General features: G+C 45.3%; 1 long non-coding RNA gene across 1 annotated transcript in view; it reads left to right on the top strand.

The window, feature by feature from the left end:
- LOC138452635 (uncharacterized) overlaps positions 1-21917 on the top strand; it is a 271635-nt gene extending 249718 nt beyond the window's left edge. The window contains exon 3 of the long non-coding RNA XR_011260276.1: positions 21774-21917. This is a non-coding gene — a long non-coding RNA (uncharacterized lncRNA). The remainder of the gene's footprint in view (positions 1-21773) is intronic.
- The last annotated feature ends 3239 nt before the right edge of the window (positions 21918-25156 follow it).

The raw sequence follows: 25156 nt of genomic DNA, 5'->3' as shown, positions 1-25156 counted from the left end.
GATAGATCAAGGACAATTGAAAGTGATGAGAATATCAAGCAGAAAGAGGAGAGTTACAGGCAGAAAGTGTTGCAGTGTCAGTAGAATGATGAGAACAAACACCAGATTGGAAACAAGGAACCAGTGAATTGGAAGTAATAAAATATGAAATGCGAGAGTAGACAGCATACATACTATTTTTTAATTGGGTCCACAAACCTTCCCACACTGCCCCACACCGCCCTCAATTACAACATCTGATGTCACAATCCACCCCCAATTCCCAAAGCACAAAGTGAGTTCATTGAAACATTTGAGCCCACCAGTGGAACTTTAATCAACTGCCCTGGTCGCCTCATCTTCGTTCACATGAGAAGCGCTTACCACCATGTCACTGCCATAGCCTTGAACCACGGACGCGCTGCTACATAAATATTGCATATAAGGGACACGCTAACCCTTTTCCCAGGGAAAATGTACTACAAGGCAATTTGAAACCGCTGTGGGTCTTTTCAGCTCCATAAGAAAATGGTATTGTACAAGTCATTTTGTATTATAAAGTAGTCATGCATTTATTATTCATTGGCGGAACCAGCAAGCTCTAATCTATGACCTTGGAAATAACAACCATTGTATACTTCTTTCAGTACTGGCCTGGGATCGCAAACTCTGCACTAAGTCACCAGCCACAGCAGCTTTTTTCGCAGACAAAAAGCTAACGCACGTTTTATGCAAAAGCACGCTTTTAAGGCCTAGTTACCGGGTTTCGTTCTACCACTAAGTTTGATTATACTTACCTGTGCCCCAGTGTTGAATTAAGTTTTCGTATGGATTGTATTGGATTTTGTTTCACAAACATCAGAATGAGCCCCCTCCCATTTTACTGTACTTTTCTCGCAGCTGAAAAGTGTGTTTCTTTATACCGCATTGAATTTGCAACTTTATTACATCACAATAAGAGCATATGTCTGTACCTACTGCAACAATCTGGGCCAGTATCCCCATGTAAGAGCACTCATCATGTTGACTTTGCCCATAATGCTACCCAAAGGGGCTTATGTTCAAGTGGTAGCAGTGCTGGATGGTTCAAAGATCCAAACCAGTTCAGCTCAAGAGTTTCGGATGATCGGGCATCCTCTGCCATTAAGCTGGAAGATTGCAGGGTTTCCTGCGGAGAGCGGACACATAGAAATCTTGCAACAAGAACAGAGACGTTGGGCAGGTCCCCCTTTGATGAAATCCCTGCCCTTTTTCCATGGGCGGTCTGCAGACGGAAGGAGAAGTGGTCAGTTGGAGGAGGAGACAATAACGAAGCCTTCAAATCGATTAACGAATAAATGGTGAGCAGACTAAGGGGAATGGAAACTTAAGGGGATGGGATTGTGATAATTTTGAGTAACTGGAAATATTGTGTGGAGACAGAATAGCGTCAAGAGAGCTGGCTCAGGGGAGTTTTCAGAAGGAGACGTCTCAAACTCCAGTGGGAGTAGAGTGAAATATATAACGCACGGACAGGTTCCTGTAAGGTGACATCTCAAACCCTGTAAGGGTATTAAGAAAGGCGCGGGAAAAGAGAAAGTGTGATCAGAGTGTTTTTATTCATGTGTAAAGTTGACTAGTCTCTGTGTTGTTTGTTGAGTCAAGATATTGAAGAACTATAGAAGTTGTGAAGGTATTGAGAAAATAATTAAGGAGCTATAAGTAACTACCCAGTGAAGAGGTTGGTACCAATTCATAGGTAGGCAGAGCTAATTGAGAAAATAGAGGCTTGAGTGGCGATTGATGGCACACACTCATATTCGTTGTCTTAAGGTTGTTGAAAAAGTGTTGATTTATGCAAAGTTAAAGGGTATTTCATAAAGCCTGGTAAGTATTAACAGTCAATTGAGACTTGTCATAATGGGAGACACTCCTCTTATGCACTTATGCAAGACACTGCCAAAACACATGCCCAAGCTCAAACAGTATAGTGCGGAATGGGTGAAAGGCACGGCAGATAAGATGTTCATGCCTTGGCCACAAGGGGGATCACTGTCAAAAGCAGTATTGCAACACATAACTAAATACTTGCATGCTGCATACACGGGGAAGAAATCAGAGAAAAGACTAGTGATTCTAGAGCTCTGGAAAATGTACCAGGAAGAGAGGGAAGACCCACCACCTGAGGAGTGGATGCTTAGTCAGTGTGAGGAGAAAGGTGTTCAGCCTTCAGCTCCTCTTACCTCGAAAGGCGCTAGTGCGGAAGAAGTAGGGTTGTATCCTTTAAAGGAGTTAAAAGCAGCAACGGGGTATAGTAACCCGATATACGAACCACCCGCTTATAGCAATGACGATAGCCCAGAGGAGAATAAGAGAAAGCGGAGATCTTTAAGATCATACAAGACAAAGAAGAGAAGAGTGAGCGATCAAATGTATCGACAGAAATAGAAAGGGAGATTAAGAGATGGAAAGGGGAGAATGATAAAGCTGATGAGGTAACGCTCGTGCAGGACGAATGGATGGAAGGACAGATATTATTCAAGTTAGATGGGAGAAGCATTGAGGAAGTTAGGCAATGAGAAGGTAAGGACAAACAAGATAAAAGGGACAGGGAACGGGAGAAGAGATTGAAAGAGGATGAGCAGAAAAAGAAGAACAGGCAGCAACGAGAACAGATGTATCAGGAGGAGCAAAAGAAGAAGAATGGGCAGAAGAGCAAAGAAAATATGACGACAGACAGCGAGCAATAGAAGATAGGGATAAAAGAGAAAGAAAGAGAAAAGAGGAGGAAGCGCAAAAATTAAGGTACAAAAGAATATAGAGGTGAGGAGAGGAAGAGGAAAGGAGGGCAGGAGTAAGAAGAGAAGAACAAAGGCAAGAGGAAGATAGAATTAGAAGGGAGGTGAGAAAACAAAGAGAATTAGATGAATAGCTGGAACGAAGAGGGTGGCAGCGGGATGTTGATATTAGCCTTATTCGGCCAAGCCCAGCAATACAATGGGACAGAACCGAAGAGTTCCTTCCATTAAAGGGAGCAACTTCTGGGGCATCAGGGGCATCTAGAATAGCATTAGAAGAAGAAAACGTTGATGGAGTCAGCATCAGAGACACGGTTGATAAGGCCTACCAAGAACTAAAGGAAGGTAGTAAATATGGAAATCGAGGGAAGGGGGACCCCTCCCTACCATTTCAATCACAAAGCAAAGAAGAACATTTGTTCAGTCTCGAGCATAGAGCATTGTGCTTAAGCAGACTGAACTTAGACAAGGGTGAAGGGGATGATAGTCACACTAGTTGGGGTCTAGACTTGTCAGATGAGGAAAGAGAGTCTATCCTCAAGGCAGGAGGAAGGAGCATGTGCGCCCCTGAGGGAATTCTACAAATGGACAAAGAAGTAAGATGGTCGGATTTGGAAGGATAGGACACCAGATCCCACACAGTATCCAGCATGTCCCCGAGGACGATTGTATAGTGAGAAGGGAGACTCGCCTCCATATGCGGTCGGGTTAAGGTCACTACCGTCAAGGAGACGGTCAGGGACGTTCATCCCTGCCATGGATAGGCTCACGATGGGAGCCGACTGCGGGTTGGGGTTTACACTGTTTACCTTACAGGAAAAAGGGGGAGCATGACCACAGTACATCCCATGGCCGCAAATCGACAAGGATAATTTAAGGTGCAAGCTCCCGAGCTTGACTTTAGCCGCTGGGAAATGGATATACAAGTTAGAGAAAATGACAGAAGGAAAGACATTAGCCATAGGCGACATAAAAGGTCTCCTGGCAGCTATCCATGGAGAAAGGGCTGATGACATATGGAGGAGAGCAGGGTATTCAAGTGTGACAGCACAAAACACAGCGCACAATGAAGCGCTGTTTAATATTACAGAGCAGATGTGTTGGGGAGGGCTCTCAGGGTACAGTATCCCGATTCATCAGGTACGGGTGCAATTATGACACGTAAGATGAAGGAAGATGAAGACACTATTGCTTATATTCAGGATATTCAAGAGAAATGGCAGCTTGAAACTCGCGAGCCTTGGGAAAAAACTGTGGCATTATTTTACCAAATTTTATGTCAGGGGTTACCTGAGCCAGTACAGAGGAAGATGAAGAAACAAGTGGGGATGGAATCAAAACCATGGGTTGAGATACATTTGACGATACTACATCACTGTCAGCTATTGCAAAAGAAAAATAGGAAGAAAGATGAGAATAGGCAAATCGAGGAATCCAAGTTAGTTCAGAAGAAATTGTCAAAATTTGCCATAGAAGGGGCGGTATTGAAAAGCAGAGAAGGACTGGGAATGCAGGAAGCAATGGTTGTATCGCAGGTGAATAATCAGCGCCCGGTGGACCAAGGCGGTAATGGGTTTGTACCACAAGGCAGAGGTATGGGCTATAGAGGAAGGGGTGGATTCCAAAATAATCAAGGTGGGTTCCAGAATGTATAGAATGAGAACCAGAATACCCACGGAGGATTTAACTAAGGGGGACTTGTCAGACGGGCTCCCACTGTATGTTGGATTTATGGGATGATAGGGGACATTATTGTCATGTGTGGGAGCCAAGGGAATGTACAGAATGGTCAATTCTTAAGAGGAGGGGTGTCTTATCCTTCACCATATAGCACACAGACCAGGGAAGGGTTTGCCCAAGATCAGACACAAGCACTGCACGTGCAGCAGGTACAGCAACCAGAGCAAGTGCAAATGAATCCACTGCAATGGCAGTGGCAACAGGCCCCCATGCAGACACATCAGTATGCAAACACATGACAAGTGGTGATACCCAGAATAAGAGGTGTCACTGTTGAGGGAGGAAGTCCTTTCACAGGAACGGGGATGAGTCTGTACCCACAATAGGACAGCTCACAGGGTGACTTGATGTGTTCAGCACTATCTGTGACACCAGACCCCCAAGAGGAACCAAGGGTCGATGTGACGATAGGAGGCAAATATTTTTCTTTTTTAGTAGACACTGGGGCTACTAGCTCATGTATACGAGAGTGAAAGTATCCAATGTCATGAATTGCCATGAATGTTCAAGGGTTCTCTGAAGCTACAAGTCGAGTTCCTTTTACTGACAAATTACTTGTCTTAATAGAAAAGTGTGACATGTCTGTTCCTTTATTGTATTCATGACAGGCATCGGTTAACATTTTGGGAAGAGTTTTGATGAGAGAAGTTTAACATGATGATTTCGTTTACCGATCAAGGAATAGTGCGTTCCACTCCAGGAATGCACTATTTAAATGTGGGAAAATGTAAACTGGCGCTCACAGGGCAACTTGTTCTGCGAGGCGTTCCAGTAGAGCTAGACGTTTTCCTATATGGGGGTAGCATTCTACTGACATGGCTACCTGGCTTAGTGGGAAATATTGTGAGTATACCTGATGAGTTCTTGTTTAGACCACAAATACCTATGGACGAAGAGGGGGGACAGATAATCCCTATAGAAAAGGAAGCAGCCATAGTACGAAAGTGATAGCTCTCCAAGAAGGGTACAGATTGACTTACATAACTGATGATGACATGTTTAGGGAAGACCGAACAGATGATGAAGTGGTGTTCTTAATGAGCATCACATACTGGATAAGAATAGAGAATAGGGAAGTCCCACAGTGAATGGCAATAATGTGGCAGCGTCCAGCATTTTTTCAGGAAGACTTGGAGAAAGTGCTAAGTTTTCTTTGGACCACAGGCCCTTATGAAATATGCCTATTGAAGGGAATATAAGAAGTCAAAATAAACCTGAAGCCAGGAGCAATTTTATCTCAAGCAAGACAGTACCCCATGTCTCGAGAGGCTGATGAGGGTATATTTCAGACTATCTCAGCACTGATGAAACAAGGTAATCTGGTGCCATCAGAAATGTTGTTTAATACTGCGGTGTATCCGATCATATCCGATCAAAAAATCAAAGGGCCGGTCGTGGAGATTTATACAAGATATGAGACCGATGAACTAGATTGTAGAGGCAGCGTTTCCTTTAGTTCCTAATCCAGTGATGATACTATGCAGTATCCCAGTGGAAGCTCGATATTTCACTGAGATCGATTTAAAAAATGTGTTTTCCTTGATGTTGCATAAAGACTCACAAGACTTTACGTTCCACCAAACTCAACTGAAACATACTTGTTTTCCCTAGGGGTACTGTGTGTCTCCATCGAGCTTTAATAGAGTCTTGCAGATGGACTTAGTCAATCTTGATCTTAAGAGTGCGGTGATACAGTACATAGAGGACATTTTAATTTGTAGCACAACGGAGCAGTGCTTACACAGAGAACTGGATTGGGGTACAAGCCTCTAGCGTATTACAGTGGCATTTTAGACCCAGTTATGAAAGGACACTTTCCTTGCAAACAGTCATTGGCAGCTGCCGCGTTCGCAATTGAGATGTCTACAAGTATTGTTATGGGCTGCTCTATGACTCTCTTCGTGGAACATGCTCTGTTTGCTATTTTTGAGAAACACAAAGGTACATTGACATCCCAGAGAGCTTCAGCCTATGAAGTAATGATTTCGAACCCAGCAATTAAAATTTTCAGTTGTAAAATAGTGAATCCTGTCATGTTTATAGCTGAGCCAAAAGCAGAAGGCGATCAAGTGCATGACTGTGCTAATTATGTTGAATTTATGATGATATACCCCGTGTGAATGAAAATGCTTTGTCAGGAGAGGAAATCTTCTTTATTGACGGATCTTCTAAAATTGATCAGACTAGTGGGTAAAAGCATTCTGGTGCAGCTGTAGTGGGGCATAGATTAAATGGGGAATTTGAAGTTGTAGCAAGTGCAAGACTACTGTCTGACTTTTCAGCACAAGCAGCAGAATTGGTAGCGCTTATTGTCGTGCTCGAGAAACACAAAGGGCAGGAAGTGACGGTGTACAGTGAATTTGCCTATGTGACACGAACCGTACATGCAGGGCTAGCATGTTGGGAAAGGAGAGGCTACCTCTGAGCGGATGACACTCCAGTGCAGCATGCATCCTTATTAGACAGGCTTATTAAGGCACTACAACTTCCAGTGGACATAGCGGTCATTAATTGCACAGCTCACACTAAGCGAACAGATTTTATTTCTTGCGGGAATGAAGCTGCAGATGTAGAAGCCAAAAGGGTTGCATATTCTCCAGATATTTTGAGTTTCGATACTCTGAGTGTCAAAGAGATTAATACGTTACTGATGACCCAATTAATAGAGATTCAAAGAAGTGCACCACAGGAAGAGCAGGAATGATGGAACCGAAGAGGGTGTTCTTAGTCCCCCACAGAAGCATTATGGCGACAGGATAGCACTGGAAAGCCGGTGATGCCTGTAGCATTATTAAAGATAGCGCTTGAACAACTGCATTATCCTGCGCATGTAACAAGGGAGACTCTTGCTGCAATGATTGTGGAAGACTGGTTCATTCCAAATGTATTGGAGCACGTTGCATTATTTATAGTGAACTGCTTTGTGTGTCTATAAGTCGAAGTGATGGCCAGAGTAGATAAAACTTTAGGTGATGAATTAAATGAATATTTGACATGTCTGAGCTCTAGCATCGCTCTCATTTCAGATCAACTCAAGCGTCAGGGGTCAGTCTCAGAACACAGATGAAGACAATTCAGAAACCAGATCACTTGAACTTTTATCGGCAGCCAAGTTGTGTGTTGGCAATTCTGTCTTAGTGAAAAACTTCACCAGAAAGTTTTAACGGCCCCTTTTGCGTTGAAAATATAACCCCTTCAGCAGTGAAGGTCCAAGGCAGATGAGCTTGGATTCACTTAGGCGATGTGAAAGCAAATAAAGGCGAGACCCTCCCTCCCACCGTTGCCAATCCAGAAGCAAGACAAGAAGAAGAATTTCAGTGTGTGCAGACTTGATCGATGACAAAGAAGAAGGACGATAAAACGACCAGCTGTTCATGTCGATTTTGCATTTGGACTAAGATTCGAACAGATTCTGCTTATAGATATTTTAGCAGGAGTGCAAACCCTTGCTGAAAATCATAGGAATTTTTTAAAATAAACTTAAGAAATGTATTGACATATCAAAGTTATGCCTAAACGTCAGTTCTTGATCAGAAATTGGAAACAAGCTCAATATCCAGATTCATTTGTTGGTGCATACCTGTTCTAAGTTTTTAACCTCTATGGTCCTCACAGACAGTGATGTGCATAGGTTTGTGCCTGCTGTTTTTGTATTTATCCTTCAAGCTTATCCTGCTCTTGTCAGAAGAGAGGCTGATATTCACACTATTTTTTACAGGATCCTTAAAATGGTCCTTTAATTAGAAGGCATTTTATCGCTATAATAGAACAGATACTGCAACTGCAAGAGTAAAAGAATTTTATGAGTATAGTAGAAAGAGACATGTAGAATCTGGCATGGTTCTAGAGAAAGAACAAGTACCAGGATGTCACAAAAAGTGGATGTCAGTGTTTTGCTGCATGATATATGCCTGCACGGTTACACTCTTTGTCTTTCTGTCCCTCTTCATTAACAGTCTCTATTATACTAGTGACCCCACCGAGGTAGAGGCCACTATGGTTCCCCCACTACAGGAACTGATTTTGATTTGCTTACTTCCACTGAGGTAGAGGCTCCTATGGTCTCCCCACTGTGAGGACTCTTTTTGATTTGCTTCATTATTACTATACGAGCACTGACCTTGTGGTGAGACATAAGTGAAATGCAGAGAAAGATAATGAGGGGATAAATACCTATTTAGACAACGCAGCACACCTGTGTCATAACATGTGGTATCAGCACATGAAAAGTGTAGGAGCAAGAACTTCTAAGGAGAATTGTTACGTCTGTGCTCTCATACCCTATGCCATGAATACAGTGCAAACCTTTATTTCAAGAGAAGAACAACTTGCAACTTGCATGACCCGAGGCAATTCCAGGGAAGTTGGGTCACTCTGCAGTGGAGTTGGAAAAGGTTGTTTCCATTCCAGGATGACTATATCAAGACTACAAAGATGGAAAAGGAGCCTGCATGGAAGAACAAAATGCTTACCTATTCTGCAACAGGACAGGAAGAGATAGTCATTGCAGAGAAGACAAGACTGAACTGCCCTGATAAAACAGAAGTATCTGGATGGCCTGGATGTTGGGAACAAACTCAACTCTCAGTTTATGGATGAGTGAAATCCAAGAAGGGATGGGAAGAGGGACTGATGTCCTGCACAGATCACTTACTAAAGTCAGAATATGTGCAAGAGGTGCAAGGAGTGACCGCTGGATGTTTAAAGTCATGGGCTAAGCAGGCCAAACTACTGACATGGGTAGAAGATAATTCATGTCCTATGGTTGTGATCCCATTGGCGAATGCAACATTGTGCTTCCGGAGACAGGGAAAGGATCATGTGGGAGATAATAAAGGCTGCAAAACTGCAGTTGATGTTTCCATAATCAGAGCAGGGACAGCTGTTCTGATGGATCGATATTGGGCTTGTGGGCCTAGTGCCTACATGAAGCTACCCAGGGATTGGGGAGGAACGTGTTCCTTGGTGTCCATGTTCCAGTGTTAGTGATTCCTCAGAGTGACTTTAACTTTGGAGAATTTCCAAAGGTGGATGCCCATTTAAGAAGGAGAAGATCGCTTAAATTTTTAAATCGAAACAGAAGGGAGAACTTTTTCTCAGCCAAATCAATAGACGCATATGAGGCTATTCCATATTATCACAGATTGTTCAGCAAGACTGCTTCAGTATTCACAACTGTATTCATGCCTGGGATCCAGACGATGTCCAATGCCAAATGGTTACAAATTACCAGATGGGAGCTTCTGCAGACAATCAACAACACCATAAAGGGATTCAGTGCTATCAAAGAAGAATTGAGGGCCATACAACTGATGACCCTACAGAATAGATATGTCCTTGACATGCCCACTGCGATGGAAGGAGGAGTTTGCACCAAAATCGGACCATCATGTTGCACGCTCATACCTTCCCATGATGACGAGAATGGGACCTTGGCAGAGACCATAATGTTGCTGACGAACCGGCATAACAAGATGGAAGACGAGACGGAGGACATTGCAGGTGACAGTTGGTTTGCGTCCATGTTCTCATGGATACCGCAGTGGATGATGAACATATTCAAGTTTCTTGGAGCACTATTAGTGAGGGTGATGTTTGGATTCTGTGTGATTAGGATAATAATTAGACAGTGCAAGAAGACAGCAAAGAAAGCAGTAGGGATGAAGATTATATTTGATGTCGAATCCGGGTTCGGACCCAAGAAATTGACTCATGGTGATGTTAAAATATATTGTAACGCTCACCTGGCTCCCACGGAGGCGCTGATCTAGTCTGGGTTGCTGTGGCCTCTTCAAGCGTGATGCGCAGAATTCGGACCACCGATTGAACAGGACCCCCAAATCTTGCTTGTCTGGCCCGTAGGAATATCCTTCTGCAGATGAAAAAGGGGATTAACTGTCTGCTGAATAGTGTGCTTGCTTCCCCCTTCCCCCCTTCGTTCCTCTCTGACTTCCTCCAAAACCCCCGGTTTAAGCTCACCTTATGGTTTGGAAGAATGAACTCTCCATCCTGCTTCTGGTGCAGGGGCGCGCATTGGTCCAGTTACTTCACTGGTTTTCAGAAAGGCGCTGGCAAATCCACTTGACTTTTCTGAGCGGTACGCCGTAAGTATGAAGATGCAAAAGTTCAAGTGTTATTCTCCTTTTATGTTGTCTTTTCTGTCCTTTATTTCAGGTGCAGAACAAAGGCGATGCGTTGAGGGGTTAAATTGCCGGTGGTAAAATCAGGTGAGTTAGTGATGAGGGTGAACCCTCTAGATGTCTTTATAATTCCCCAGTAATGTCTTTTGTCCTTTCCCCATAGGGGCCGGGGTGCGGTACCTGCCAAAGATGCGGCGCCGACCCGAGATGTGGAATGGTTCACCAAAAAAAGCCGGTAAGTAATTTGGCTGAAAATTCGGCTTTCCTCTTGTGTTCCCTTGCTCACCTTTTGTCTCTTCTTCTCTCCCCTAGGTGCAGAGATGTGGTGACCGGTGCTGAGAGCCGCGATGGAGCCGGGCGGCGTCTCGGGAACAGGTGAGTGAAGCGCAGCGCTGCAGCGAGCAACGCGGTGCTTTTAAATGGAAGTCTTCCTTCAGGAATGCTGGCGTGAAGATTCCGGATGCATGGAAGAAGGTTGAATAAGTTCTTGGTTTTCACCTTTCTCTTCTCTTATTCCCCTTACAGGTGTTTCAGGTTCGAGGCGGGCGTGGCTGGAGTACAGGTGCAAGAGCTGACACGGTGAGCGTTCAGCTGCTGGGATGCAGAACAACGCGAAGCACGTGTGGCTGTCCGGGCGTGGCTTAAATAGCCTTGGAAGAAGTTCCAGGTGAGTATTCTTCCACAGCCCCACCCAAGTAACAAAATAGTTCCTTCAGAGAAATAGTCCCTCCTAAGCCTCATTTGGCTTGGTTCTTCATGCAGCATGGTCTGCATCAGGTGAGTGTGCAGCATGGTCTGCTTCAGGTAAGTGCACCAAACACTTCCCCTTATGAGCCTGGCGCCTATGGCGCCAGGACTGATGTCCAACATGAGCCTGGCGCCAACGGCGCCAGGACAGAGTCCAAAGAGCCCCTATAAAGGGCCGCTGGGCTTTTACCCGGCAGCGTGATGCCTGCTCCCGGGGGTGCTGGGCCTGGCCTGGTGCTCCGGGGGTAGGCATCATGACATATATATAGAGGCTAGCATCATAGCACCTAAGGGAACTAAGTTCCTACACCCTAAGAATCACAAGAAGTATGTAGGATGATGGGTCTATTGCAATCTGAATGGACAGTGCATTTACATGACCTGGAGTGTGGAGGAACATGGCAAATCAGCCGGATCCCTGAAGGGATTGATGAAGATCTGGACTCCGAAGAAGCACTTCTTCAAGAGGAGATACCAAAATGTGAATATGTGGTAGATGGATCGACCAGAGGGGGAGTGTAAATGAGCAGCCACATGCCTCTGCAGGATGTCCTGCCCCCTACCACCTGTATGCTGAAGCCTGAAATGTCGCCATGCTTGACACCAGCAGTTGTGACCATTCTGCTGTGAATCTTTGAGAAAAGATATACTCTGAGAAAACCCTATCAGATGTACTCCCGAAGAGATGACAATCTAATGGAGGCAATCCCCGAAAGAATATGAATAAGAGCACGAAAAGGAATTGGTGACGTCACAAGAAGCGAGCGTGACGCACAAAGAAGACTGGCTGAAGAAGATGCATTATCTTTATAGAAACTGATGACGAAATAAAGAATCGAGTAAACTTTTAGATGTGAAGAAAAGAGTGCACGTGTGAAGACCACTGCAGAGAATGCAAGACGTTCAATAACTGTACAGATACTGGTATGCAAGTAGACTAAGTGATCATAGAAGCTGGCTATATGCAGTGAATAGACTGTAGTCAGAGTCACCTTTATATAGAATTTGGACATCGGTTTCATGAATTTAGTAAGTTCGGACCCATGGAGTAGAAGGATCGAGAACAGTGTAGCAGCAAGAATTAGCTGAGATCGCCGACTTGAATGGTGAAGCTGTCTGGCCTGGTATCAAAGTTGAAGCAAGCAAGGCCGGTTATCTATTCTCAAGGCAGTAAATGTGGAAAGCTGAATCCTCCCTTGTTAAGGTGTGAAGAAAGAACACCAAGCGTGCCAAGTTTTATTCATTTAAGACATTTAATTGCTATAAAATGGTCCAAATTGTGGTTTCCTGTCACGTGAGCCAAGGATGGAAATAGAGTGAGCATGGAGTCATAGAATAATGGTAGTGCATGCTTGCACTCCCTTATATTCCCAGAGACAAGAATACACTGCAAGGCCACGTTCAAAGACAATCTTCATGGCAGAAGGCATGGGTGATGAGAGATGTTGGGCTAACTGGGTCGGGGGGTAAAGTCAAATCCACCTCCTGGCACCTGGGGTATGAGCTTACGTGCTGCTAGTGAGCCGAATGTTCCAGACTGGCATGAGTGTGCCAACAAATTGTAAAGGGCCATATAACGAAGGGCCTTATATTTTGAGTGCCAATAAAATACTGTGTACCTAATAGTGATGAAGATGAATTGCAGTAGAGGTGGGCATACATTGTCCACCTGACAATAGATATCCAATCACAACCCAAACCCTTATAGAAAGTATACTTAGATGTTCCCCTTGAACAAATCACAGTCCCTCATAGGTTTTTCTTATTTACCACATAGTATGACATCACCTATGATGAATTTTCACTATATAACTGTGATTTTTTGTAAGATGGATTGAGAGCTCGAGCGAACGTCTGTTGATGTCTGTTGTAACTCCCTGTTTTAGACAATTGATAATAAAACAGAAAACTTTGCCATCTTCCTGAGTTGGTTCGATTATTTGGTGTAAGAGTTACTCTGCTTCCCATCCACTGCAAGCACGCTACCCAAAGGGCTTTACGTTCATACTTATAAATGAACAACTGGAAATGCTAAAACTATTGCCTTTTTCAATGCTTGAGATTTTGATTTTTTTATGGAGTGATGGATTATAGTAATTCTAATTGTGGCCATTTGTTTGTAACTGAACAACTAGAAATACCAAAACTATTGACATTGCTAATGTGTGTTATTTTCTACACTGTTACACAATTGATTGCTTGCAATAATTGGATATTCAAACATTTGTTTATCAGTGAACAACTAAAAACAGCAAAATCATAGGCTGTTTGAATATTTGTCATATACTAGAAACAACATGCTTGAAACAGCATGCTTGCCCGTGCTTGAAATGTCACATATTTTTACACAAGCGGTTCATCCTAGTAATTGAAGCTATGACCATTTGTTTGTCAATAAACAACTTAATATGGTCAAAATACTGGCTTTGCCAAAGCTTATTATTTCATACATTGTGCATGCATCATTGGTCTGAAGCCTCCTGTAACAATAGTCTGAAATAGCCCCAAAAAAAGAAGCCTCACAAGCAATCACTCTCCTGCCATGCCCGACCATCTGAACCTTATTCCTAGCAAAGGCTCGAAATGCCCCACCATCCTCCACTTCTGCCAAACACTGAAAAAGTAGCTGAACAATACCTACCGGACTAATACAGATCCCACCCTCCCTCTTCCAACAGTACTGAGCTACTGTATATAATGTAAAATGGCAAGTCCGATGCTGGTACTCCCGGGTTGTAAAGTGCTAAACTGCTCTCGAGCTAGGTTTCTGATATAAGCAATAAAATACATAGAACACCTACAAATAGCAGATTTATTGGGTTTGCCAATGCTTGTTGTTTCAAACATTTCTACAAGAGGGATTGGTGGTACTAATTGAAGATATGTCGATTGGTTGCCAATGAACAACTACAAATGTGAAAACATGTGGCTTTGCAAATGCTTGTTTTGTACATGTCTACACTAATAATTAAGATGTTGATAATTTCTCAAAGAACACATTACAGACACCAAAGCTGTTGGCTTTGCAAATGCTTGTATTTTCTTAATTTTATTCACAAGTGATTGGTCTTAGTAATTAAAGCTAGAGCCTTTTGTCATTTGGCAATGCCCAACTGCAAACGCCAAAACGATTTGCTTTGCGATTGCTTATTGGTACTTAGTAACCCTGCTGTTCCCTCGTAGTAGATATGTGTGGAATTTTGCTGAAGATCCATCCACGGGTTGAAAAGTTATAGAGGCAAAGCATTTTTCATATTCCTATGTAACCTTTGGTTTACCCTTAACTATAGAGGCACTACTGTGGGATGCTGTTCATTGATAAGGGGATACTACTATCATGTTTTGGCTCCATGAATGTTATACGATACCAGAAGCAAAACATCCTTTTCATATTAGTCTTGTACTATCAAGGACAGTCCTGCACTAAATGCTATGCAACTCTCCTCTGATCAAGGGAACTAACAACACGAGACACATCTTTCTGCAACGTGGTATGGGTGAGGCACAAATACTTTCTATGCTCAGAGAGCAAAGGGTGCTCGCCTGGACTCGCTTACTATCTTTTGGTAAAACCCCAAGTCTTTCAACATTTCAAAAAGTTTGGGAGCAGGTCTACTTAAAAAGAGCAAAGGCAAATAATCTGTTCTGTGGGATTGTGCCCACTCAGGAGTGTCAACTATCACGGTGTAGCTCTTTGTGCCAGAGGAGAGGAGAAATATCTGTTTGCATATCAGTTTGTGTGTTCACATATATGGAAGGTTTTTGCATAACGCTTCATGCCAGATTCCTCCCACTTCTATGTACTACAGTAATAACGACTATTATTACCTAATATAATGTGATTCGGTTTATTGACTTTGGTAGTGAGTTTGCCCTACCCCTACTCGAATTTACACCATGCAGGCTTCCCATGTCAGAGGCAATCGCTTAATGTTTAAGCTATCCTCCCAAGTAATGAAGAAATACCAATTGAAATTCATCAGATAAAATAAAATCACCCTAAGGCTTTCTGGATAGCAATTCAGGAAAATGCAAAAAACATTTGTGAGTAGGAATCATATGGAAATAGTCAAGTGGAATGTAAACCAGGGTACCCTTCCTTCAGGTAAAAAGGGAAAGGGAAAGGGAAAGAGAAGAGGCTAATTACAGCAAGGGTGAGATAGCTCAAATAAATATTGTAATAAAACAAGTGTATGCCCAGGAAGCACTGCACACCTAATGTACATTGCTAATTCATGATAAAATACAAATAAAATCACCACTGTAATTTCCTTCATTTCAATTCAGGAAATGTAGGTAAAACCATATGTTAGCAACTGTATCCACAAGAATTCCATTAGATGTCCTGCACATGACCCAAATAGAACACGCTGTTAAAATGTATTTCGAAGGGATTGTGTCCTCCGACGTATTCCTTATCTTTGATAGATCATCTCCCAGCTTGCTGGCCTCGGAACATTTTTTCAGTAGAGGGCGCTGCGTGTCGACGTTCCTCGAGCCGATGTCCCTCGACAGCCTCCGTATCGGCACCGACGTCATCACGCATATAAACAGATTCGCGCAGCGTCCGTTGCTCAGTTCCGTTTTTCCGCGCTCAGTTCTACAGTCAAGATATACTTCATTATTCCTCGTGAATACTGACTCCTACTCGATGGCTTCCTCACCCGAATTGACGACTCCACGGTCCGGGTCCAAAAAATGTCGAGACTGTGGAAAGAAAATGTCGTTGACGGATCCTCACAGGATCTGTTTGTGTTGCCTGGCAATCAAGCACCATTGTTCGGAGTGCGAGGACTGCATGTCCATGACGGCGAAAGCCTTGAAGGAGCGTAAGAGTAAGATCGAGAGAGGTAAGGCAGTTAAAACTTCTTCAAAAGTTTCCTCGGCGGAGTTGAGACATTTGTTTCCTCGCCATCACAAAAGACATTCTCGTTTTAGGTCTCGAAGCAGTTCTCATCACTCTTCGAGATCTAAGCATTCAAAAAAGAGACGTTGAAGATCCCCTTCCTCATCTTCTTCTTCTTCCGTTTCCCCAAAAAGGATCTCCTGCCCCACAAAACATAGCTCTCAGGAGGAATTCAGGAAAAAGATGCTGAGCGTCTCCGGGAAAGCGGCCTCGACCCCCTCGAAGACTGCTGAGGGTGATACCCTGGGTGAAAGACCCGAAAAATCAAAACGCCGCGAGTCGCAGCACCCGGCGAAAGAAGCCACTCGAGAGCGTCACAAACCCTCGAGTAAAGGCAAAGTTGCGTCTTCGACACCATCGTCGAAGATCCCTTCGACGCATAGATCGGCGTCTTCGACGCCGTTATCAAAGGGTTCTTCGACGCACAGGTCTGTCGAGTCGACGCCGTCTTCGACGCCGCTGTCGATGCCGAGAAAGGACAAACCCACAGCCACCTCACAGCCAGTGGCCATACCCAGAGCCTCGATCACGAGAATGTCCTCAACAACTTTGAGTAGAATTCCGATACTCTCGAGTTCATCAAGGGTCGACCACCTTTCTCGACACCTTTTTCGATGGCTTTGAAGCCTTTAACGTCCGCGTCGACATCGTCGACGTTTTCTCAGCCAATCATGACGAATTTGGCCCCTTCTGCTCTGGAAATGGGATTCATACCATTTTCAAGACCTGATCACTCCAGAGTCTTATCTTCTATTTATGAAGAAGGGGAGGATTCGGATCAGGAAAGACCTTTTGAGTTGCAGGGATCTGCAACTCCTGTACCAGAGGAATTTACCTCTGAGGAAGGTAGGTTGAAAGACCTCCAAGAATCCTTACAGGAAGCAAGTGGGTTGGACACTTCCCCAGAAGTGGAATTTGCCAGAACAGACCCAGGGGAACATGCTGAAACCCCTTAGAGAACCTTGATGGCAAGGATAATAGAGTTTATGGGGTGGTCCACACCCTCACCTGCTTTTCAGCAAGACGACCTCACAGACATCTTGGTCAAAGGTCCACAGGTGGATCCTGTGGTGCCATTTCATGCGACATTACAAAGGAGAATATTGGCAAACTGGGAAACACCTGAGGTAATCCCGGCGGTGAACAAAAAATTATCAGCTAATTATAGGGTGTCTTCTGCTGACCCTGAATATTTATCCAAGCACCCAACTCCGGAGAGTCTGGTTGTTCAGGCAGCTACTTCATCAGGTAGTAAATCGGCATACCCTACTGTTCCACAGGACAGGGATGATAAGAGATATGACTCTATGGCCAAAAAAGTATTTTCTGCATGTAGCATGGCATTGAAATCCATCAATGCTACTTGTACGCTCGCAAGGTTCAGCCACACACTTTGGGAGTGTGCTTCATCAGCGGCTGACTGCCTCCCGGAGGGAGAAGAAAGGGAAGCGTTCCTAAACATCATCAAGGATGATAAAGACGCTATGTGTGCGAATCCCTTCAAACTGGCATCGATTCTGCTGACAGCATCAGCAGGGACATGGCGGCAAGTACAACAACCCGGAGATTTGCTTGGTTGCGAAAGTCTGGTTTTGCTCCAGATGTGCAAAGCAGACTTTTGAATATGCCCTTTGACGGCTCTTCTTTGTTTGGTAAGAAGGCAGATGACAGTTTAGAAAAACTACAAACATCAAAGGCAGCAGCAAAATCCCTGGGAGCTGCAATCCGTCAGATACCATATCGCACATCAGGAACCTCTTGGAGAGGTAAGTCCTTTTGCTTCTATTCCGCATTCGGAAGAGGCAGAGGACAGCCGGTTCAAAGGGGTCAGAAAAAATCCACCCGAGGTGGACGGGGTAAAAATACAAAAGCCGCAGCAGCAGCAGGTGCCTCTTTACCCTCGGCATCTGCATCAGCCGCCTCCAAACCGCTCCGTCTTGTGAGGAGAGTGAGGACTCTCCTCACAAGACACCAGTAGGGGGCAGGTTAACTCAACATCTGATGGAATGGCAGGCTATTACGTCAGATGCTTGGGCATTGGAGACAGTTGCCCAAGGTTACTGCCTGCCTTTTCTACGCATCCCTCAGAGTCATCAACCGGGGAACAGCTCTCTGAAAGTTCCAGATCCGCTTCTCTTGCAGGAAATTGTAGACCTGCTAGAGAAAGGTGCCATAGAGCCGGTACCTGTAGCGGAGAGGAACAAGGGCTGGTACTCCCCCTACTTACTCATACCGAAGAAAGACAGAGAACTGAGACCTATCTTGGACTTACGAAAATTGAACAAGTTCCTCAGGAAGGACAAGTTCAAGATGGTAACTCTCTCTCAGATCCTTCAGGCCCTCCAGCTCCAGGACTGGCTGGTATCTCTGGACCTCCAGGATGCTTATTTCCATGTGCCAATCCATCTCAAACACAGGAAATACCTGAGGTTCGCAATTGGCGGCTCTTATTATCAATTTCGAGTTCTGCCATTTGGGCTGACCTCCGCCCCGAGGGTCTTCACCAAGCTATTGTCGGTAGTGGCTGCAAGTCTAAGGAGGGAAGTGATTCACGTCTCACCCTTCCTGGACGATTGGCTGATCAGAGCTGTATCTCTGGAACAAGCTCAGACTCAGCTAGACTATGTCTGCCACTTCCTTCACAAACTGGGCTTCTCCCTCAATTTAAAGAAGTCACAGATGATACCATCACAGAGACTCCAGTTCATTGGAGCGGTCCTGGACACTTCCCTGGGAAAAGCCTCGCCACCAGAGGTGAGGGCTCAAGATATTCTATAGATGGTCACCAAGTTTCAAAATGCCCAACGTCTCCCAGCCTTCGACTTTTTGAGGTTGCTAGGCCTCATGCCATCCTGCATTTTCCTTGTGCCAGCGGCTCGCCGGAGAATGAGATCTCGTCAATGGGCACTGAGAACTCAGTGGTCGCAATTCTCAGGGAGAATGACAGACCTCCTTCAGGTTCCGGACAAGGTGGCTCGAGACCTTCAGTGGTGGGCCTGCCAGAAAAACATCTTGAAGGGAGAACTGTTTTGGCACCAGGGCCGGAGATAACAGTAGTCACAGATGCCTCACTCACGGGGTGGGGAGCCCAGACCAACGTTGATCATCAGCGGTCATTGGCCTCCATCGGAGTCCAGACTACATATCAACCTGTTAGAGCTGAGAGCAATCAGACTAGCGCTGAAAGCTTTTCTGCAATCTGTACAGAGGAAAAATGTCCTGATAATGACGGACAACACAGTGGCCATGCACTACCTCAAAAAAAGAGGAGGCGTAGGATCACTGCCACTGTGCAGAGAGGCAATGCATCTCTGGCTTTGGGCAATTCAAGAAGGAATCTCTATCGGCAGTTCATCTAGCCGGAGAGAAGAACTTGACGGCGGACGCTCTGAGCAGGCAGGGCACAGTCTCCCATGAGTGGGAACTAGCTCAGGAAGTCCTTCAGGAGATCTTTGCCCTTTGGGGAACCCCTCAAGTGGATCTGTTCGCCACCAGTACCAACAGGAAGTGCGATCTGTTTTGTTCAAGGGAATTTCCCCCGAGAGGAGCTCTAGGGGACGCGTTCGTAGTGGACTGGGAGTTCCACTCCTGTATGCGTTTCCACCAGTCCCTGTCATTCCTCAGATGACCAGGAGGTTGAGAAGATTCCGGAGGACCATGATCCTAATTGCCCCAGACTGGGCCAGGAGAACGTGTTACCCGGACCTTCTGACCATGTCCATCTGCCCTCCAATTCGTCTTCCACTCAAGGAGAATCTTCTCTCACAGAAGGGAGGTCAGGTTCTCCATCCAGACATCAGAACCCTCAAACTTCACGCCTGGCTTCTGAAAGGTTGAGATACAAGGATTGGGACCTCCTTGATGACGTCATGTAAGTGTTGCTTTCGGCCAGAAGGCACTCTACTTGGCAAATTCAGGCCTTCAAGTTGGCACTATCAAGGGCTCTCTCGCAGCGCTATCAATCTTCAAGCGCACTGCAGAGGAGCCATCGTATTTCAAATTACCCCTAGTAATACAATTTCTAAAGGGATTAACTAATGTCTAACCTCCAAGACCGTTCCAGGTTCCTTTATGGGACTTAAATTTAGTCTTACATTTCCTGATGAGTAATCCTTTCGAACCATTCCACTCTTGTTCCCTAAGATTTCTCACCCTTAAAACTGTCTTATTAGTGGCTTTAACATCTGCTAGAAGGGTGAGCGAATTACAAGCTCTATCTTGTAAACCCCCTCATACAATTTTTCATAAAGACAAAGTTGTCCTACAGGTGAAGCCTAATTTCCTCCCAAAGGTGGTTTCTGAATTCCACATCACTCAGAAAATGACCTTACCTTCATTCTATCCGCCTTCCCATCCGGGGAAAGAGGAAGAAAGGCTACATAGACTGGACCCAAGGCGAGCTTTAAGCTTTTACATCAGCAGACTTGCTAGGATTAGGCAAGCAGAACAACTGTTTGTAGGTTACTCAGGACACAAATTGGGACTACCGATAACAAAACAAACCATTTCCAGATGGATTATTTTGGCCATTATGGAATGTTACAAACTAGCAGGGAAAGAGCCTCCTCAAAATCTTAGGGCTCATTCAACCAGGGGTATCCCGGCCTCCTCGGCCCTCCAAAGAAGGGTTACGGTGCGAGACATATGTGCGGCTGCCACATGGTCGTCCGCACATACCTTCACAAGATTTTACAACCTGGATTCCTCCTCTAGTCAAGAGACTAGGTTTGGCAAAGCAGTATTACATTCTGTTCATTCCTAAAAGGAAACATGGAGTTTTACTCCCACCTCCAATTACACACCACTGCTATGGGAGTCTATCAAAGATAAGGAATATGTCGGAGGACACAATCCCTTCGAAGAACAAGTTACTTCTTACCTGGTAACGTTCTTTCGATGGGATGTTCCTCCGACGTATTCCTTATCGCCCCTCCCATCCATCACCGCAGTAATGCTTCCCTTGTGGTTGCATCTTACGCTCCTTCAAGGCCAATAACCAATTCATATAAAACAACTGTTAACGTCAAAACGGGACTGAGCAACGGACGCTGCGCGAGTCTGTTTATACACGTGATGACGTCGGCGCCGATAGGGAGGCTGTCGAGGGACATCGGCTCGAGGGACGTCGACACGCAGCGCCCTCTACTGAAAAAATTTCCGAGGCCAGCAAGCTGGGAGATGATCTATCAAAGATAAGAAATACGTCGAAGGAACATCCCATCGAAAGGACGTTACCAGGTAAGAAGCAACTTGTTCTTTGGGTGGAAAACCCCTGTTCAGTGAGTTAGTGAAGCATTATCACTTCTTTACTTGCCTCTAAGTAAGCAAGTTCAATTTAGAACGTGACATTGTTTAAACAGGAATGAGTACTTATTGTCAAATAAAGTAATCATTATTTAAAAATCAAAAACATATGAGATTAATATTCAAAGGTGACAATACAAAGTCATTAATTATCTTTCTCTCGTGTTCTTTTATTTAAAGGCATTGGAATTCGAGAAGTTTTGAAAATGCATGGCTGCCCTGGGTCTGAGCCGAAATGTCTTATCCGTGTTGAAGAATGCAGAGGGCCAGAAGATTGTAGATGTGAGTCGTAGCCACTGCTGCTGTTGGAAGCAGATGGAGTATTACTATTATGATGGGTAGATAGACAAAATACTTCCGTTCTTTATATTAAGAAACACATGAAATTTGCTGTGTCTTAGCATTTGATCTTTTGCAGATCTACATTACTTTAGTTTGTTTTAGCTGTCAAAGGTCTACATTGGCAACATTCCTCACATACTTTTTAGATGTATTTTCTCACAGAATCTTAGAGTGTTTTTGAATTGCCTTCTACTTTAATCCTAAGCATTTTGTCCACTCATAGAAAGCAATGGAATAGTCAGTCACTTCATCAGTTATCTTTTGTTCGAAATACATAAGCAGAATGCATTTGGCTGAATTTTGGCTTACAAGACAGCACGCTTTTACAATTGTGGAGAAATTTACAGTGACATACATCATCCTGTAATCGGTTTTCTCTGCTTTATCCCAGATACACACCCACCAATGCATTGGTTTGAAAGCTACTGCCCTGTCCAACATTCCACCCCCCTCCCCAGATTCCAAAGTCCAGTGCAATTCTGGTGTATATTGGGTAACAAGAAGGAGCTAACTGAAAAGATTTAAGATATTCGTTTTTGATTGCTACTAATAGGCTCATATTCATATATTCATGAGTCCAGGCCCTTAAATGCTTGGCTAGTATACATGCCTACACAAATTGAATACACATACTCACCCTTAGCACTAAAGGCACACTGCCTTTGCAGCTGAAGTAAAAAGCTTCAAGAGGAGATTGATTATGATATTTCCTACTGAAAGGCTTAAAGGTACTTGTGGCAAGCAGAAATAAAAGCTTAGCTGTTTCGGCCTGCTGTGACAAGTCCTCATGTGTAGAACATATTTTGTATAAATAATGAATTATTTTTACTACCTCGGTTTCATGTGTGCTAATGAAAAAGGGATGACTTGGTTGCTTTCTCTTTTATTTTCATTACTTTCGTCCTAAGGGCAACAATACCCACATCTTTCCAAGCAGAGCATTTCTCAAATCTAATAAACAAATGTTTCAAAGATAATCTATATGAATGATTTACACAGTGGGCCTCTTTACGAGATTGGCAGTAAGAATCCATAGATTCTGTGATGCCGGTCTCACCGTTTCTGACAACCAGTGGTTCCGGAAAGAACAGACCATTACGGGTTGTCGGGTGCACCACTTCCGACATGCCGGAAACGGTGTCACCAGCATCACGGAAACACTGTAAAGTGCCCAAAGCTGCCAACACCGTTGCCCTTGTTGCCCCCGTAACCGGCATCACGATGCTGGACCCATCGGTAGGGGAAACAGCGGCGGCGCAAATACCGAGACCGGAACAAGAAACACGGCGACGGCCATTACAAAAACACAATCCATTGCAATCTGCTACTCCCAGGTGGCATCCACCCTTCCTGACCCAAAAAACAATCGAAGGACCATGACATCTCACGTCTGTGAGACCCAGCAGCTTGCGAACACCAATGTCCTGCATGCAGGGGAGTTGTTCTCCACTGACCAGAGCTGCCAAACCCAGCGGCGCAATAAGACCATATGAGACGAAGTGGCACAAAAGGTGTCGGCAGTGGGGACAACACAATGCACGGTCTGAGATTGCCACAAGCGCTGGGACGACCTCCGCCTGAGGGTCTGGAGCCTCCACATCACACCGGAGACAGAGCATGGCCACAGGTGGTGGTCCCTACTCGCCACTATGTCTAATGCCCTGGAAGGAGAAGAACAGCAGTGTGATACACATGGAGTCGATTGAAGGGTTGGCACTGCGGAGGCCGGAGCCGGGACACCCAAAGAGGCCGGTGAGTACACGTAACCCCAATGCAGTGAACATCAGCCCTGGCCACTCTGCTTCCACCACTGTATCAACACATCACAGAAATGGGAATTGCACCATCCACATCCCCCAGAAAGCACCCTGATGGTCCCTCCCCCCTACCGGAACCAACACCCAGGACATACAGCCTGGCCCCCTAACAATGACCCATGTCAGAAATACATGTTGAACACTGCACCAGCACCCTGTACTGCCAAGTGTACAAGCAGCCGCCCCCACACAGACATACATCATCATGCCACTGCGTACTGCATGTGTGCCTGACGTGCTGCCACTGCCACCAGAACCCGGCAATGCTGACCCTCAGCTCCACCCACACATGACCACCCTCTCACGCAATGGCAATGACATGTGTCCCCCACGTCCCTGCCAGGCCTTACAAAGAACACAAATGCACATACTGGACCTGCAACAGGTTCAGCCATCAAGCCCAGCCTTGCCCGATCCAAACCTTGCCTCCGCCAACACCCCACAGTCTGACAACCCCCCAACCACCGTACTCAGAAAGTGCCATGTCCCCACCACAGCACGCCCGCAAACAACATATTGCATGTATCAATGCATTTTGAATCCACACTAGTCCCTAACATCATGCCTTTCTACCACCCCCAGGAACCTCACCTGACAGCGATGGAGGCCCCAACCAGGCACCGCACGGGGCACCAGACTACGACGGCGCCATACTGCATGGACCACCACCACCATTCAGGACACTGCAGCGACCACTGCCACTGACACAACTGAGCCCCGCTATTTTAGCAGCACCACCTGCACTGGTAACTACTGATGCCCCAAGCATCCAGGCTTCACCACCTGCAGTGGTAACTACTGCTGCCCCAAGCATCCAGGCTGTACCACCTCCAGTGGTTACTACCGCTGCCCCAAGCATCCAGGCTGCCCCACCTGCAGTGGAAACTACCACTGCGCCAAGCATCCAGGCTGCACCACCTGCAGTGGTAACTACCGCTGCACCAAGCATCCAGACTCCATCACCTGCAGTGCCGCAATTGCCTACATGGCAAGCAGCAGGAGGAAGGACACTAACCCCACCAGAGCAGCCACATGCACATGGACATTAATCCAGTGCAGAGGAGGCTGCCGGCAATGTTGGAGACACCATGGGGGACAGCACCAACCACACCAGCTATGAGTGGCCTAATTTTAGCCCGACGAACCTCACCAGCTCACAACACCCGTCCTTCCCCAGTGTCAGGGATATTGACGTCCGTCTGCGCCGCATGGTGAACGGCAGGAGGCCTTACCTTCCCTGGTGCAGCAGCACTTTGAAGAGGCACACCTGATACATGGGGAGGCAGACCTCATAGGCACTGAGGTCCAGATGATGAGGGAAATTCATTGTTAGTGTCAGAGTGAGATATATTCGGTGTACAGTGCAGATTCTGGTTGATGGCCTAGGCCATGTGCATGTGTGAT

Source organism: Ambystoma mexicanum, chromosome 4p (genome assembly GCF_040938575.1).
Source record: "Ambystoma mexicanum isolate Mex_15411 chromosome 4p, UKY_AmexF1_1, whole genome shotgun sequence".
In the NCBI taxonomy this organism is placed as follows: Eukaryota; Metazoa; Chordata; class Amphibia; order Caudata; family Ambystomatidae; genus Ambystoma; species Ambystoma mexicanum.
This window is presented reverse-complemented; position numbering and strand designations above follow the sequence as displayed.